This window comes from Ceratotherium simum, chromosome 8 (genome assembly GCF_057802395.1).
Source record: "Ceratotherium simum simum isolate JZ-2026a chromosome 8, ASM5780239v1, whole genome shotgun sequence".
Classification (NCBI taxonomy): domain Eukaryota; kingdom Metazoa; phylum Chordata; class Mammalia; order Perissodactyla; family Rhinocerotidae; genus Ceratotherium; species Ceratotherium simum.
In genome coordinates, this window is record NC_141907.1 from 28,677,860 (window position 1) to 28,693,986 (window position 16,127).

Genomic DNA, 16,127 nt, shown 5'->3' on the forward strand with positions numbered 1-16,127 from the left:
GAATGTTATGTAACATGTTTTGTTTTGGTATCAGCCTATTGATAGTGATGCTATCAGCTGGAAATGCCTGGGGGCGCTCACCTGGGCCCCTACTACTTGTGGTGAGACCTCCAGACGTTTTCCTGATCAGAGCCAATGCTGTGCCTGGACTGGCCCTTGTCGTTCTTGTTACTATTGCAAGATGCACCTCCGCAACAATCATCAGGGAATTTTGAAAAGACAAGGTTTATTACTCACAGGTTCTGGAGTGTACACAGCACACCTGGGGCCCCACAGTGAGGTTGCAGGGAGAAAGAAAGAGCGTGGACCTGGGGTTCTGCTTTTATCTGGGTTGAGGGTGGGGTGCCTGGGGTTTTGCGGGTTTACTCTTTATTGGTGAATTTAAAACATAAGAGCAGGAATTGAAGCATGGGAAGGGAAAAGCAAGCAGTCAGTCAAAGGGCCAGTTACCTAAGTCAACCAGAGCTTTCTAGAAAGGGAAATTCCATGGATGGGGTGGCCTGGCTCTTTATCTAGTTGCCTAACTGGCAATGTGTTTATTCAACACGGATGTGTTTGAAATGGATGCCTAGGCAATCAAAAGCTTAATGTCAGGCACTTACATTACAATCAAAAAAGCTAATTCTCACATACTTACACTACACATTGTTTTGGAAATTAGCTCAAATACTGTTTAAAAAGAAATAGGGCATAAAATTTGAAAGAGAAAATCATCATCATTTGCAGTTGATGTAAAGTTCAATTGAAATACCCAAGACAATCAACTAAAATCTAGGGTAACTATTAATTGACTTTAGTACAGTGACTGGGAAAGGACAGCTTATTGATGGTTATCACTCAACTGGATAACAATGTCAGAAAACAAAAAACAAAAATTATTCTATCCTGTATCATGTAACAAGATAAATTTGAGAAAGACGAGTTAGTTGGATAAAGATACAAAAAAATTCAAATAAAAACATCTCATTATTAAGATTATACTTATCGTGTTGTGATATTTGTATAAGCATTTTTTCCTTTTCTTTTTTTTTTTTTTAAAGATTTTATTCATTTATTTATTTTTCCCCCCAAAGCCCCAGTAGATAGTTGTATGTTATAGCTGCACATCCTTCTAGTTGCTGTATGTGGGACGCGGCCTCAGCATGGCCGGAGAAGTGGTGCGTCGGTGCGCGCCCAGGATCCGAACCCGGGCCGCCAGTAGTGGAGCGCGCGCACTTAACCGCTAAGCCATGGTGCCGGCCCTCCTTTTCTTTATTTAGACAAGGCATCTAAGTTATCCAAATCTGTTAATTATATATGCTCAATATATATTTTTAATATAGTTATATATGTTTAGTGTCACAGAACCTATGTATATATGCACAAAAACCACTGATGACTATGTCTATGAGATACTTACATACAGATGCTAATTATTCTTCTTATTCTCCAGAAAATATAGAGGTCATAATAGGTGCACTATATATGCTTATTATATGAATAAACAATGTAGAATAAAAAATGAGTAATATAGTGTATTAAATATATATATCATATCATTAATCATATAATGAATAATATAATACTATTAAACATTGGTCTGATGCCATGAAGAAATTAGAAGTTTTTATTTTGTGGTTTTCAAATATTTAGGTATGAGTAGCTGAATAGAACAGCATGTTCCTCTAAGCAGTTTTAGGCTCAAGGTAGTGCAGCTTTTACGCTTAGAGTATGTACCTGACTTCCAGTGAAGATACAGCTTCAAACAAATGTTTTGCACCTGCGCTGAAGAAAAGGCCCAAAACAAACCCTAAATGTCACAGCAAAAGGGGCAAGGTCTTTGTAGGGCAATCCTGACTCCTGGCTCTCCAAGTGCTCCAGAATAAATTAAATGCTTGAAAAGGAGGAATATGTTTTGGCAGCATTGCTAGATCTATATCCCCAGGGCAAAACTGAAGACATAGTTGGTTTCAATACAGACATAGATCTCCAGAAAGATAATTTCATAAGCAAGCATTGCAAGCATTCAGCTGTGCGTGCCAAGAATATCTCATGACACAGAATACAGGCCTGGAATGAACACGCTGGAGTACAGAAGAGACTGTGGAAACAGTAACTGCTTCAGTGACACCCACAGCAGCAGGAGATGACAACAATGGTGGTATCAGCAACAAAAAAAGGGCTATTTTTCCATTTATAAATGCAATTGAACATATGGCTAGCTTAATTAGGACTTTTCTCATTAAACTCAGAATAGGCAGCCTCTATTGAAGCACCCTCGATTGAGAATCTGCATGAATAACGATCTATAGGTTTGCAAAAAGACCATTTAATAAGTTGGAAACCAAGAAGTCAGCTACGAGCGTCTGTGCAACATTTGCTTATTTTTACCATATTTAGTCACTCTCTGCTGTGTACCAAGAGCCCTTGAGCCACATTCAAAACTCCCATTGATAAGAATAGTTCATTTAATGCCACCTTCGTAGAATCTGCATGTAGTTAGAAGTTGGAACACCATTAAAACACGAGAAAGTATTAGCAGAGCTTTATGCAAAGAAAGCATACATTTGTATGTTGCAATTATGTTAATGTTACAGGTAAAACATGAAAAATAAATTGGGAATTTTCCAGTACTAAACCTAATACTGCCAGAATGGGTTCTCTTTCCTCTCCACAAATAAATCAAATGAAATTGAAAATGCTATTAGCATTTGAACCTCTTACACTATAGATCCACATTATAATGAGAGCATAATTTTAAGGAATAGACTAATCTTTTGTATTTCTTTGTGTAACTAACATTTAGAATTTGGAGTGAGGCAGGGCTAGAAGGCTGACTCAAGAGCAAATCCTTATAATTATAAAGTCTGGATGAACTTGGACCAAGTGGCAAAGGTGGGTGATATTTTTGTTCAAAATTTAAAAAGAGATAAATAAGTAATTAAGACAGGAAGTTAAGAGCCCATATCCAGAATTAGCAGACCTGGTTCCAAACATCCATTACTTCACTTTCACCTTAGACAAATTACTTATCTTCGTTGAGCTCATTTTATAATCAGTAAGATGGATGTGATATTACCGTGCCTCCTGGCGTGGTGCAAGTGGTACCCGTGATAATACATTTAAAGTATTTAGCAACACATCTACCAGAGGGGCAGAGCTTAACAAATGTGACATGTTATGATGATGAACACCTGGATTTTAGTGTTTAAATTATTTGAATTTGAGGCCTAATCCTTTTCATTTCATTTATGTAGATGGCGCCACAAACTCAGCTGCTCTGAGCCCGAGTTTCTCAACGTGTTCTAATGATCAGAATCCATTAGTGTACTTGTTAAAAATTTAGGTTCCCAAGGCCTTCTCTTGGACATTTCAGTTTAGTAGAAATAGAGCAGGGCATGGAAATCTGCCAAGTTTTGGAAACACAAGCCATGAGGCTTAGAAATTAAGCATAATCCAAGGGAACGCTCCTTAGTGCCTTATAACAAAATAGATAATAGCCTGGAAATGAAATATGAAGCCATTTTCTGTCCTCATATTTCTCAAATATTAAAGTCAAAACTAAATCTTCTCTCTCCATAACTGAGACTAAGCAATGCTTTAGTTCTCTGAAATGATGACTTTTTTTTTCTTTTGGTGAGGAAGATTAGCTCTGAGCTAATATCTGTTGCCAATCCTCCTCTTTTTGCTGAGTAAGATTGGCCCTGGGCTAACATCCGTGCCCATCTTCCTCCACTTTATATGGGATGCCACCACAGCATGGCTTGATAAGCAGCGCATGGGTCAGTGCCAGGGATCCGAACACACAAACCGCTGGCTGCCCAAGTGCAGCATGGGGACTTACCGGCTACGCCACTGGGCCAGCCCCCAAAAATATTCTTTTGAAATTCCAAACACGTAAAAAACATCTGGCTTACAAATACAAGATTGTCAATACATCGTAAACAAGACACTTTCCAGGGTTTTCCTTTTTTTCTTACTCTCTCTGGACTGTCAGCCATTATCTTGAAACACACGTTCACTTCCAACTTCTGAGCCTATTTCCCCGATGTAGTAACAATCTTATCCCCTGAGGGGTGATCATTGTGATTCAGACATCTTCAAAGACAAAACCTGTGATAATGAAGCCTCTCTCCAACCTTCCTAGGTCTTGCTTTAGCCATCTAGTTTCTACTCTACACATTAACTCTTCAATAGGAAATTTATACCAGATATTACCTGTTAACTGTCTTTTTAGGTGACATTATAATTCTTACCAGAGCGCTAATTCTCTCTCTCACTCTGTGTGTGTGTATACATTTTCTGGCATTGCCATTTTAAATCTGAGTAATTTGTTGAAGGCCCTTAAGTACAAAGGCAAATTTAACATCAAAGAAACTTTCCTTTTGTATCACCAAATAGACTGCAAGTGTATTTCTTTCCTCCTATATATTTCCTCACCCTTGTGATAGGAGACAACTCTCTACCGGCTTTTCATTTTTCTGCACATTTTGGAGTAGAGTCACTGATTTAACTTTGTTCCCGACCATTTTTTCAAGGAGATTTGTATCATGAACAGACTTGGTCCAGAGATAATGTATCCCCCCAGAGCAGAGGACAGGCACGCTTACCACCATTATAAAAGATTTGGGTTCCCCAATGTCAGGGTCCCTCTGCTGTAATGAAACTCACTGTGTGTGCAAGTATCCTCTGGCCCTCTTTGCAAGGCCCTGTAGAAATTGGTGGTCAGAGGACCACTGAAAAATGACAATACATTGTCATTACTGTGATTAATATATTGTCTTTTTCTCTGACCCAGGAGACTCATGTCTTCTACCAGCATCCATGAAAGTGTAGCATACTAACTTGTTGGCTTGAAAATAGGGTAAAATCTAAAACACTTCACAGTTTTTCACAGGTGGAAGTTATTTCTTTTGTGTAAGATGCCTTTTAGTTATCCTGAATATGTGCTCTGCAACATGTCTTAAAGATCTGAAGTTAATGGATCTCCTGGTATTTATGGTGTTAAGTAAGGAAAGAATTAAAAATAGCTCAATGTTTTGTAGTAAAATATGTACTTTGATTTGCAAAATCAAAGATTTTAAAAGAAGGAAAAAGAAATTTCACATACCAACTAGATCTCTGATAATATAAGGATATTCCTGCAAATGAATTTCCATCTGTTTGGCTCTGGTCTGCTTCAAATCCACCTGTATCTCCTTTTGGTTCTAATCAGCTATAATTGCTCTCAGGGGAAAAGCTTTGTTGTATTTCTACTGAGTCATATTTTTCTGGGTGAACCCTACACAAGGAGTAATTCTAAGTCACATGCCAGGCAGCTAAACTGAGCAACAGTTAGGAATTAAGTTTATAAAAAATTTTAAGAACGGACATTCTTAGTTTAGATAGCAGGAGAAAAAAAAGAGAGAGATAAAACAGATTAAGATTTCCAAAGCTAGTCAGTTGATCAGATTCAGGGTAAAAAATCAATGGCACAGAGTTTATGGCTCAAAGAAAAAAATTATGTGAGAAAGATCACTAGCCAAGGAGAGAATACCTCAGGTTTCAAATACCAAAGCCTCACTGGAACTGTCTTCCTTTCATTTGATTTATTCTTCAACAGCCGAAAAAACTTCCTATGTTTATTTCCTTTTTGGATTTTTTTAAAATATACCCTATTCTTTTTTTTCTCGATCTTTGAGAAATCTCCCCCTCCCACTATCCCCTGATGCCCTGCCCTCTGTAATCTCTGAGCAAAGCAACTTTTTCCATAAACCATGATTTTTTTTTTACCTTGCTTAAATACAGCATCACTTAATGAATAAGAATCATCCACAACTCATCTTTTCCCTCTCTCGAAAGAGTATTTTCACTTCCCACTTATGTTTTCTTATTTTCCTTTGCATGTAGATTCTTCTTAATATACCACTACCTTGGGTTTATAAATATGGATTCCAAATTTTCCTTTTTCTCTGATTTGTTACTAACCTCCAAAGGATAGTGACAATGATTCCTAATTCTTTTGAACCCTCTTCCAGCGTACACTGCTAAATGATGATGCTAACATGCTGCTTTCAGCAGACTATTTCCCTGCTCCCTCACTTCTGATATCCTTAATCTCTAAATTATGAGGCAGTATTAAAAATGTGTTATGGCATTGGTCAAATTTCTTTTTATTCAATTTGGTTCTCTTGATTATTTTTGTCATTATCACTAGAAACAATTTCCATCCAAGAAGAAACAAAATACATGGATTAGTGACATTTTAACTTAACACTACTAGACAGTATTTCCAAAGCTAAAATCAACAGAATTGATGCCAAGAAGAATTAACATGCAGTACAATATTATCCTCCATGGGAAGAAAGCCAAAAGAATGCTGTGGCTTGCCAAAACTCTGTAACCTTTAAACGTGAGCACTGCTTTTCAGTGTTATTTGTTATTTTTTGCAAGGAAAAATAATCAAACACTCATTTTTATGAAAATAGTTTCTCTCTTACAAATGAGATGGGAAATTAAAAAAGGAGCCTAGACTGGGGTCTCATACTGTGTATTACCTTTACACACTATTTAAAAACCAGTGTTCCAAATATTATAATTTCTACAGTAGGTTTAGAAATAAATTGAGCACACAAATTTACGAGGTTGAGATGTATCCTAAGGTGAAATCAGTGTTGTGTTGGACCCAGTTTATACTGGCTTGCAAGTGATAATTGTCCATATTTCTCCCAACTCCAGGTTTCGATGATGTTTGGTAGATTGAAATTGGCCATTATGGGAGTATTTATACCAAATAAATCAGCAAATGCTATATTAGGGCTTTTTAAATTTATTTTTTTCTGAAGAGCTTGTTTACTGTAACACAGCTGTTTACCACTAAAGATAAAAACATAGAATCGTGGGCTATTACTAAACCTCAGATGTGAGATCTATTCAAAATGGTTACCTCTTACACAAGCTTAAGGAAGTCTACATGGAAGTATCAAATTGTGAGTTCAATGTAGATATAAATTAGTGCTTAACATTTTCTGTTCTAGTAATTCCTATTCAGATTATTGCTAAGCAAAAAATAGTGTCATAAAAGAAATATTAGAGTTTACCATATTTCTCTGTAGAAGTTCTATTCTCTACTTAAAGTAGAATTCTAACAAAAACGGGTGACTTGAAAAACTATTTTAACATTATCTTTTCCACATTTTTATTCTTTTAAAATATTTTGATTTGACTTGAAAGATAAGATCATTTTCCAGTTATCATCTATTACAGTATTTTTGAATTTTGAACAGGACGCTACAGTGTGTGTTTTTCAAAGAAGGACTGTTAGGTGCATAAGAATTGTTTAATCACAAAACTTAAAGTACCACGTAATTTGGTTAGCATTCTATATCTCAAAGTTTTAATCCATGCTTATAAAATATAATGAATGGTCTATTTAATCCATTTAAAAAAATATGATTCCATATTCTTTTCTCTGTGGCATATATATGAGTTTATATCTATATATTTGTATAATTATTAATTAATATTTTACTCTCACAGGCTAGGGCTTGATTCTGTTTTTCTTACTATTGTACCTCAAGAACTGATACAATGCATGACAAACAATAAATTTTTTTGAAAGAATAAATAAACAGAAAAAATGAATAAATATCTTCAATATAGTCTAAGTATTTTCTTCAAATAATTCTTTCTCCAGAATAAATTTCCCCAAATAGAGCAACTTGATGATTCTCAAGTTGATCTGCTGCCTTACAGTCTACATAATTTTAATTCTATTTTTGTCTCTGCTTGGAATATTCCTCAGCCTAGATTACCTGGTGAACGTCATTTATTTTTCATTGTTAGTTGTTTGGTACCTTCCTTGATGAAGCAGGCCAAAGCAGAATTCATCCCTCTATTGTTTCTTTAGTTAGATCTTTTTGCAAAACATTAAGAATAAAAAATAAAGGTTAAATTAAGCAAAGGGTATTCAATAGCACAAAAATGGAATTATGTATATTGATTGGAGGGCGTACTTCTTTTTGCATGTGTCTTTGCCTATTTTAATTAACAACTTAAAAATTAGGTTCAGTTACCACGTCCTTCTATTTCCTAGCCTATTTTCCTAGTGTTTTAGCTACTTTAATTATTGCTGATCACTGACCTGAAGCAAAGAAGCAATTTTCTTGTAAAAGTACTAATTACCAACTAAGTGCTTGGTATTTAGGGCATAGAAAGTAAGGAAGAAAAGCATGAGTTAAGATGCTAATAAAGAGTGCTTTAATTTGTATGCGTTTCCACTTTCAGAGACCAGATATCTTTTTGCTATGTGAATTTCATGAAGAATCTCTATTTACTTTAAATATTCTACCAAAAAATACTATTACGGTCTATTAATACCCTGAGTCATATTTTTAAATGTTAGAACACTACATAATAAATAGAACATTTAATTTCCACTCTATTATCGGTTACTCTAGGTACTATTGTAAAGGAGAAAAAAAAGGCAAAGACATTAGAGATTTATAATCATGATATGTAAAAGCTCTCAAAATATTTATTTTAGTCTAATAGTATGGCGTTTCATCAGACTTTATTATTATATTAAGCCAACCCATATAGGCACACAATCTGAAAAAAATGAAGTTGTTATTGAAGGTACACTCATTCAGAATATATAAGAGGAGGTAATGTCTAGCATGTGTTTGTAATTAGACATTTATAACATACAAAAACTAATTTATTTTAAAATGAAAAGACAGTTTGGGAGCCATCTAATTCTAACCAAAACAACCTTAAACATAAATACAAATTCATTAATATGTGTTCTATTATTATTTTTTACTATTTTTTAATTGCTATTCCTATCTTATATGCTAAATTTCACCCGATTCCCTATAAATATATTTCTGTTTTCATTTCATACTCTCTCTTTAGTCTTAGAAAATTTTTTTCGTAGCTCTTAAGAGGCACTATGTTTGTATTATTAAAGCCTAATCAGCCAAGAACACCAGCATAAGGCTCTAGTCGGACAGCATCAGACACTTTGATATGATGCAGTGAAGGAGGATGTGTCTTAGAAACCGAAGAATACAGCTTCACAAGAGTTGGAGGGAGGTGTCTTTTGTAAGGTCTGGGTTTGTGCTGATGCATAACAAGGAGGGTCTAAGGGAAACAAACTAGACTGAATTCTGTTTCTCAGGTGGAAGTAGAAGAGAGTAATAACCAAAGATGGGGTGAGGTCATGAGGTGTGGGCAGTTCAGCAACTGGGCATCTATATAGTCATGAATAAAAAAACAAAGTGGTTCAGGAGCATCAATGGTAAGAAAGAAGTTATCACTCAAAGAGTGGGTTCATGTGGCACTTTACAACTACTGCATGACCTTGGGAGAAACAAGGTTTCTCGTTAACTTCATTTCTGACTTTATCTCTGTCTATCCACCCAGACTGATTAAAGACAGGGCTCTCTTTTTCATCCTCTGTCCAAGCTTATTTTCACCTTTTAGTACTTACAGGTTTTATATTCTTTTATCATCATAAAAGAGTGTTACACTGTCTTAATCCATTCAGTTTGCTATAACAAAAATTACTACAAACTGGGTGGCTTAGAAACAACAGAAATTTATTTTTCACAGTTCTGGAGGCTGAGAAGTCCCAGGTGCTGGCAGATTTGGTGTCTGGTGAAACACACTTCCTAGACAGCCATCTTTCCATGCAACCTCACACGGCAGAAGGGGCAAAGTTGCTTTCTAGGGCCTCTTTTGTAAGGGACTAACCTCATTCATGAGGGCTCAACCTCAAGAGCTAATCCTCCCAAAGGCCCTACCTCCTAATACTATCACCTTGGGGGTTAGGATTTGAACATATGAATTGTGGGGGGACACAAATATTCAGATCATAGCATACTCTTATATAAATTTTAATAATTTTAAGACAAATTATTTTTTCTTTAAAGACAATTTCCCCACGTTCATGGATTTTCCTTTTACTTTTGCTTACTTTTTGATTTAATGGAGCTCCATATATTCTAGCTACAAGGCTATTGGAGATTATGTGTTTTGTGAGCCTCTTCTCCCACTCTTTAGCTTGCCTTTTCACTTTCTTAAAGACATCTCTGAAGGAGTTCTTACTTTTAATGTGTTTCATTTTTAATTTTTTTTTCTTTTTAAACATTCGTGTCTTCTTACATAAAAGGATGTAAAAGAAAAAGTAAAGGTAGGAAGTAGGGAAGGACTTTATAGATTGCAAAAGTAGAAATCTGAAAGATAAAAAATAAGCCAAATGTAATAAATAATAAGTTTAAAGTATTTTATTACAAAAAAATTAAACTCAAATGGCATATTGGGAAATTTTCTTTCAACATATGTGAGAAACAATAGGCTAATTCACAATATATAAAACGTCTTTTCAAATAAGTTAAAATATGACACTCTTCCTAATGGAAAGTTGTGAAAAGATTAAGAAGTATTAATTCAATAAAGAAGAAATAGCCAATGAATATTTTAAAAGAAATTTATAATTATAAACAGCATAGTAAAAAACAAAAGAAACCCGATTCAATATCCACATAATTTATGAAGTATTTGGGAGGATGTAGGGTATCCTCATACAGTATTCTGGAAATTATGAATTGATGGGTAATTTTTAAGGGAAATTTGCTTATATGCATCAAAATTTTATATATGATTTATATTAGATCCAACACTTTTGTTTATAGAAATCAATCCTGAGGAACTAAGAATATATGCAAATATTAAATATGATTTTTTTCTGAGTATTAATAACAAAATAATTTAGACACTCTTTGATTTCTAAGAATAGGAATTTCTTTGATAAGTTTTTGTAAATTATTAGAGCAAATGATTTTAATTAATCAACAATATTAACTGTAGTAATTGGTAACACTGTGTTTAAAATACATCAGATATTTTTCCATTTTTAAAATACCTATTATATCTTTAATCTTTACAACAAGCATATGGTATAGTATTATAGCTATTTTACAAATGAAAAAACCGTGGCATAGTTAAGTTAAGTACTTTGCCAAAGGTCACATAGCCGGTAAAGAACAACACTAGATAAAGAACTAAGCAATCTGAATCTATATTTCAGATTCCCACTCTCCTAGTTGTCTGCCCTTCTACGAGTAACAGTGTATTGGCATTAATATCTTCATGGATCATTATTGTTTTAATAGTATGCTAGAAAACCACGTGGAGTGTAATCTATTAAAAACTTAACACAAAAAGCATAGAAAACATTTAGACTTTATATCCTAAACTGTGAATGATGATTACCTCTGAGTTTGGGATTATAAGTTGTTTTATTTTCTTCCTATTGCTTATCTGATTTTGTTGGAACTGATTTTTCTATGATGAATATAAGTTATTTGTCTCTTTATTTAGTAATTTATTCTCTAAGAGAGTCCTTTCTTAGTAGCAAAATTACCAGTTTCGACTATAGTTATACTATTGAGCAAGCCATACATTTTATAGAACACTGTTAACCACATAAACTTAAAATTAAGTTTATGATCACTATTTTTATTGCTAATCCTCATGTAAATATTCTTATTTCTCTCTTTGATATCTTCTATCTCTAAGATAAAATGACAAAGAATAGCATTTCTTTGAGGTTTGGTAAATTAAGCTTGGTTTTCAGAAGTTATTTAAAAACATTGGTCATGTTAAATCCCTCATTGCATATAAATGAGGTCAACTGAATGCTAAGTAAATAAATACAAAAAAAATCACATGAAATACATCCTATTCTCTAAATAAGTTAATTATCAGCACACACAAATTATAGATGAACAGGAAAATTAAATATATTCTATCATATATTGTAAGAATTAAGGGTTAGAAATACAGAATAAGGTAAAAATAGGACTGAAAATTAGGACTCTTAAATTAGTTGTTTACTTGTAGCACATAATGTTTTTATTTTATCATCTTTTTTATCTTTTACTATCAGAATTAGATGGTTTTATTAGTTCTCTATTGTTTCATAACAAATTAACTCAAACAAAGCAGCTTAAATCAACACACATGTATTATGTCACAGTTTCTGTGAGATCAGAAGTCCAGGCCTGGCTCAACTGGGTCCTCTGCTCAGTCTCACAAGTCTGCATTTGAGGTATTAGTCAGGCTGTGTTCTCATCTGGAGGCATGACTGGGGAACTGGAGAAGAATCTGCTTCTAAGCTCATTCAAGTTGTTGGCAGAATTAATTTCCTTATGGCTGTTGGTTCAGCATTTTTTCTGACCTTTAGTTGGAGGCTATAGTCAGATCATAGAAGCCACCCAAAATTCTTAGAGGCTGCCTGCAGTTCCTTGACATACGGGCTTCTTCAAAATAGCCACTGACTTACTTCATTAAGCCTACAAGGTGAGTCTCTAGCTCCAGTAGGCTAGGAAGGAGTCATATAACATATGTATTCATGACAGTGACATCCCATCTTCTTGGCCATGAAATGTAACTTAATCATGATAGTGACACAGCATTGCCTTTGCCATATTCTATTAGAAGCAAGAGGCAGGACCCATTTACACTCAGCAGGAAGAGATTACAGAAAGGCATAAAAAAACAGTTAAGTAAGAATAATTGGAAATTAACCTACAGTCTGTTTTCCACAATGATTAATGTCATATTTTATAGTCTGAAACAAGCTCAGTATGAACAGCATTAATACTAGCCAATGATATCCATATTTTTGTTTTATCTAATTCTTTATTTACTTTATATGAATTTTTTTCCTATACACATAAAACACCTGAAGCTATTTTAATGCATTTAATTTTATTTGAAATCTATTAGAATTAGTGAATTTTGCTTTACTTCCATATTGGTATATAAAAGTTCATGGTGCTGTAAGGGAATACTAAGCAGTACTTTAAGAACATGATTGTATCTTCCATAACCTGTTATACTGATATTGATTTTCTTTTGCCTCCCATCTTATTCCTTACCTAGAGTATGTTTGTCTTGTAATTTCATGATATATATAAAATGTTCAGATATATATCTACCAATCATCCATCTCTCAGCTGAAATTCTTTGTTGAAAATATTTGCCAGTGTTTCTCTGTGGTTGGAAGTATATTTAAAAGCTATATTGAATTATAACTTTTTAGTCTGCTTAGAGAAGTCCCTGAGGGAATAATAGTGATATTGGCTATTTTCTTAATAGCTAAAACATGGCAAGTTTTGAAGAAACTGTTTTTAAAAAGGAGTAATTGTTGACAGATAATTACAACATTTCAACACCTATTAAGAATGTTGTCACAGCTAGAGGGATCTTTTCCCTTCTGCAAACACAAAAGGTATCTCTTTTGTTGTAGTGTGCTGTGTATAGCCAATACTATGGAAATTAGTCTAGGCTCAACAAGCAGTTGTTCAAAAAAGCCCCAGCATGAACAGGTTTGTGTGACTCCACAGTGATACACATATTCTTTGACTAATTCAAAAAACTTGGTTTTGACCTAAAAATAGATACTTGAAATGTAATTGCTTTTTTCTTAAGAGATGTTATTCCAAGAAGAAATGACAAAAAGTTAAGAGAAAGTTGCATTTTATGTTGCATATTTCAAAATAAGGCAGTCTTTTTTATCAAGATGAGCTCATCAGAACTTTAAGAGAATTATTATCTTTGCATATCTATCCCTTGTTGTCTAAAGGAGCATCTTCAGGAGTTAGAGATTGAAGGCACTTTGTGGAGTCTTAGACCCACCTCCAGCACCATTTGAACCAAAAAAGCACCACTTTTATCTTCTGTCTATCAATCTATGATTATTTATCTTATTATATATCTATCAATTGACAATGTAGTTCCTCAAAACAGGTAAGGAAGGACATCAAGACTCACAAAAACTGTGGAATCATTGAAAGATGTAAACAAAGAGACGACTATATTTGCTCTCTTGTCAAAGTTCTTTAGACCAATGAAATATTCATTATCTATTAGCTTGAGTGACAAAAGCAATAGTTTTCCTCCAAGAACCTTATTACTTTTAAATGCAGCTAAACTAGAACCAGCATGTTTAAATCACCTTATACTAAACCAATTTAATCACTATAGGGAAGGGCTATTTAAAAACAAGTTTGCTTATATTCTAAAACACAGCAGAGGAGTGTCTATACATATCCTTGAAGCCTCTGAGAGTACTATTAATTTTTAAGCATAATATTTTTTCCAAGAAGTTTTCATTTAATTCCTAAAATATAGCATTCTAATCCATGTTATATCTGATCGTTTTACTTTGTCAAACTGTTTTAAATTTTCTTTCCTTTCATGGGTATCTTGTTATTTAATGAGAGATATAATGACTCATTAAGTAAATCAAGTTCAGAACACTAGAAGTAATTTAAGAGTGATGATACTATGTAGCAGGTTTATTGTATTAAAATTTTTGCATCCTTACAAGATCATACTAGGTTGACTTCCAGGGGGTCTCTGGTTTTTTAATACATACGAAGTCACATTAACACTAATGCTTAAATAATATTGAACCTGTACCTGCACATATAATAGAGAGGCATAGCCCAAATGTATCTACTTGTATATTTAGGTTTTGAACAGTAATTGTGTGTCACATACAATAAGAAACTAATTTTCCTATATTCTTTGGTCAAGATTTTTCAGAGAGGTTCCCTGGTTATAAATCATTTGAAGAAGGGTTTTTTTTTTGTTTTTCTCCTTCTACTTAAACTAACTAGACAATCTGGAAAAATGAATTGATCAGGAAGCTACACAAGCAGCAATGTTTTAAGAGACAAAATGTTCAGGAGAGAAATGAAGCTCAGAGGTGTAAGCCCTGCATCAGGTATTAATTTTCTCCTTAAGGTATTTCATTTCAAAACCTGAGGTTTTTAATCTGAGACAATGAGCAGGATATTTAGCAAATTCATGGGACTGGAGGGAGAATTGAAATTCAGGGCCCCTCAAGAATAGAACTTATAGTGCATATAGCAGAGCTTTTGGTTGAGACCCTGAAGATCTATGATGTTGAAGTAAGAGAATCAGAAAAAGATCACCTTAACAGGCAATGAAACCCATATTTGAATCATTAAATAATGGATTGGCTTAGGGTGATCTGACATAGCTGGTGTTCTTAGATTAGCTTCCTACCTGAAGCAAAAGTAAATTGCATCTAGAGGAAGATACCTTTATATAGACTCATATAATTTCCATCATGCAATGGAAAAAAAAACCCAAACAAACAGACAAAAGCACATAAGAATATAAGACTTGACTAAAAAATAGGGAAAATGTAATTTGAACATGCTAAAAAGATAATAGATGTATTTATAGTTAAGAAACATCTAAGAAGAAAAATTCTGAAATGGATGGTAGGAAGAAAATATTGAGACAAACACTTAAATATGAAAATATAGAAACGATTTTGAAAACTATACATGAATAATGCTAATATATGTGTAATTATAATACTAGATAAAAGGGAGAGAAAATACACTGAAAGCTAATATATGAAAAGATAGTATAGAAAGTTTCCAAAACTAGCAAAAGAAAGAAAGCCACTCTTTCAAGTAGATCAATTAGTTGAAGATCTTGTAAAGAAAAGAAAACTACACATAGGAATATCGCAGTAAAACTGTTGAAAACCACAGAAAACATAGAGTAAATTTTACAAGCAGCCACACAGTAAAGATAGCAAGAATAACAATGACAGCAGACTTCTCATGGAAATAATGAAATCAAGAGAGTGGAATATCTACAAATTGCAAAAGAAAACTGAACATCTATAATTTTAATACCAATTAAACATCTTTCAAAAAATGACACCAGTAGACCTACAAGAAATGAACTACTGAAGGTTATACTTTAGGCAGAAGAAAAATGGTGCCAGATGATAGCACGGAGATTCATGAAAACACAAAGAACAAGTGAAAAGATAAAAATATGGGTATACTATATATATATATATATATATAGTATAAACTACTATACTATTCTAAAGACAATTATATTTATATTAGTAAATTTATGGAGGTTGCTATATTAAAAGGCAATTATTTTAAATTTTGTTTCTGTATACAGCAACAAGTATTAAACACATAACATATTTTAAAGTAACAATTTAGAATTCCATCAATATATCTGATTCTATAAGTTATACTTAATAATAGATACATCAAACATTTTTATATAAAATTTACAGTCATTAATAAGAT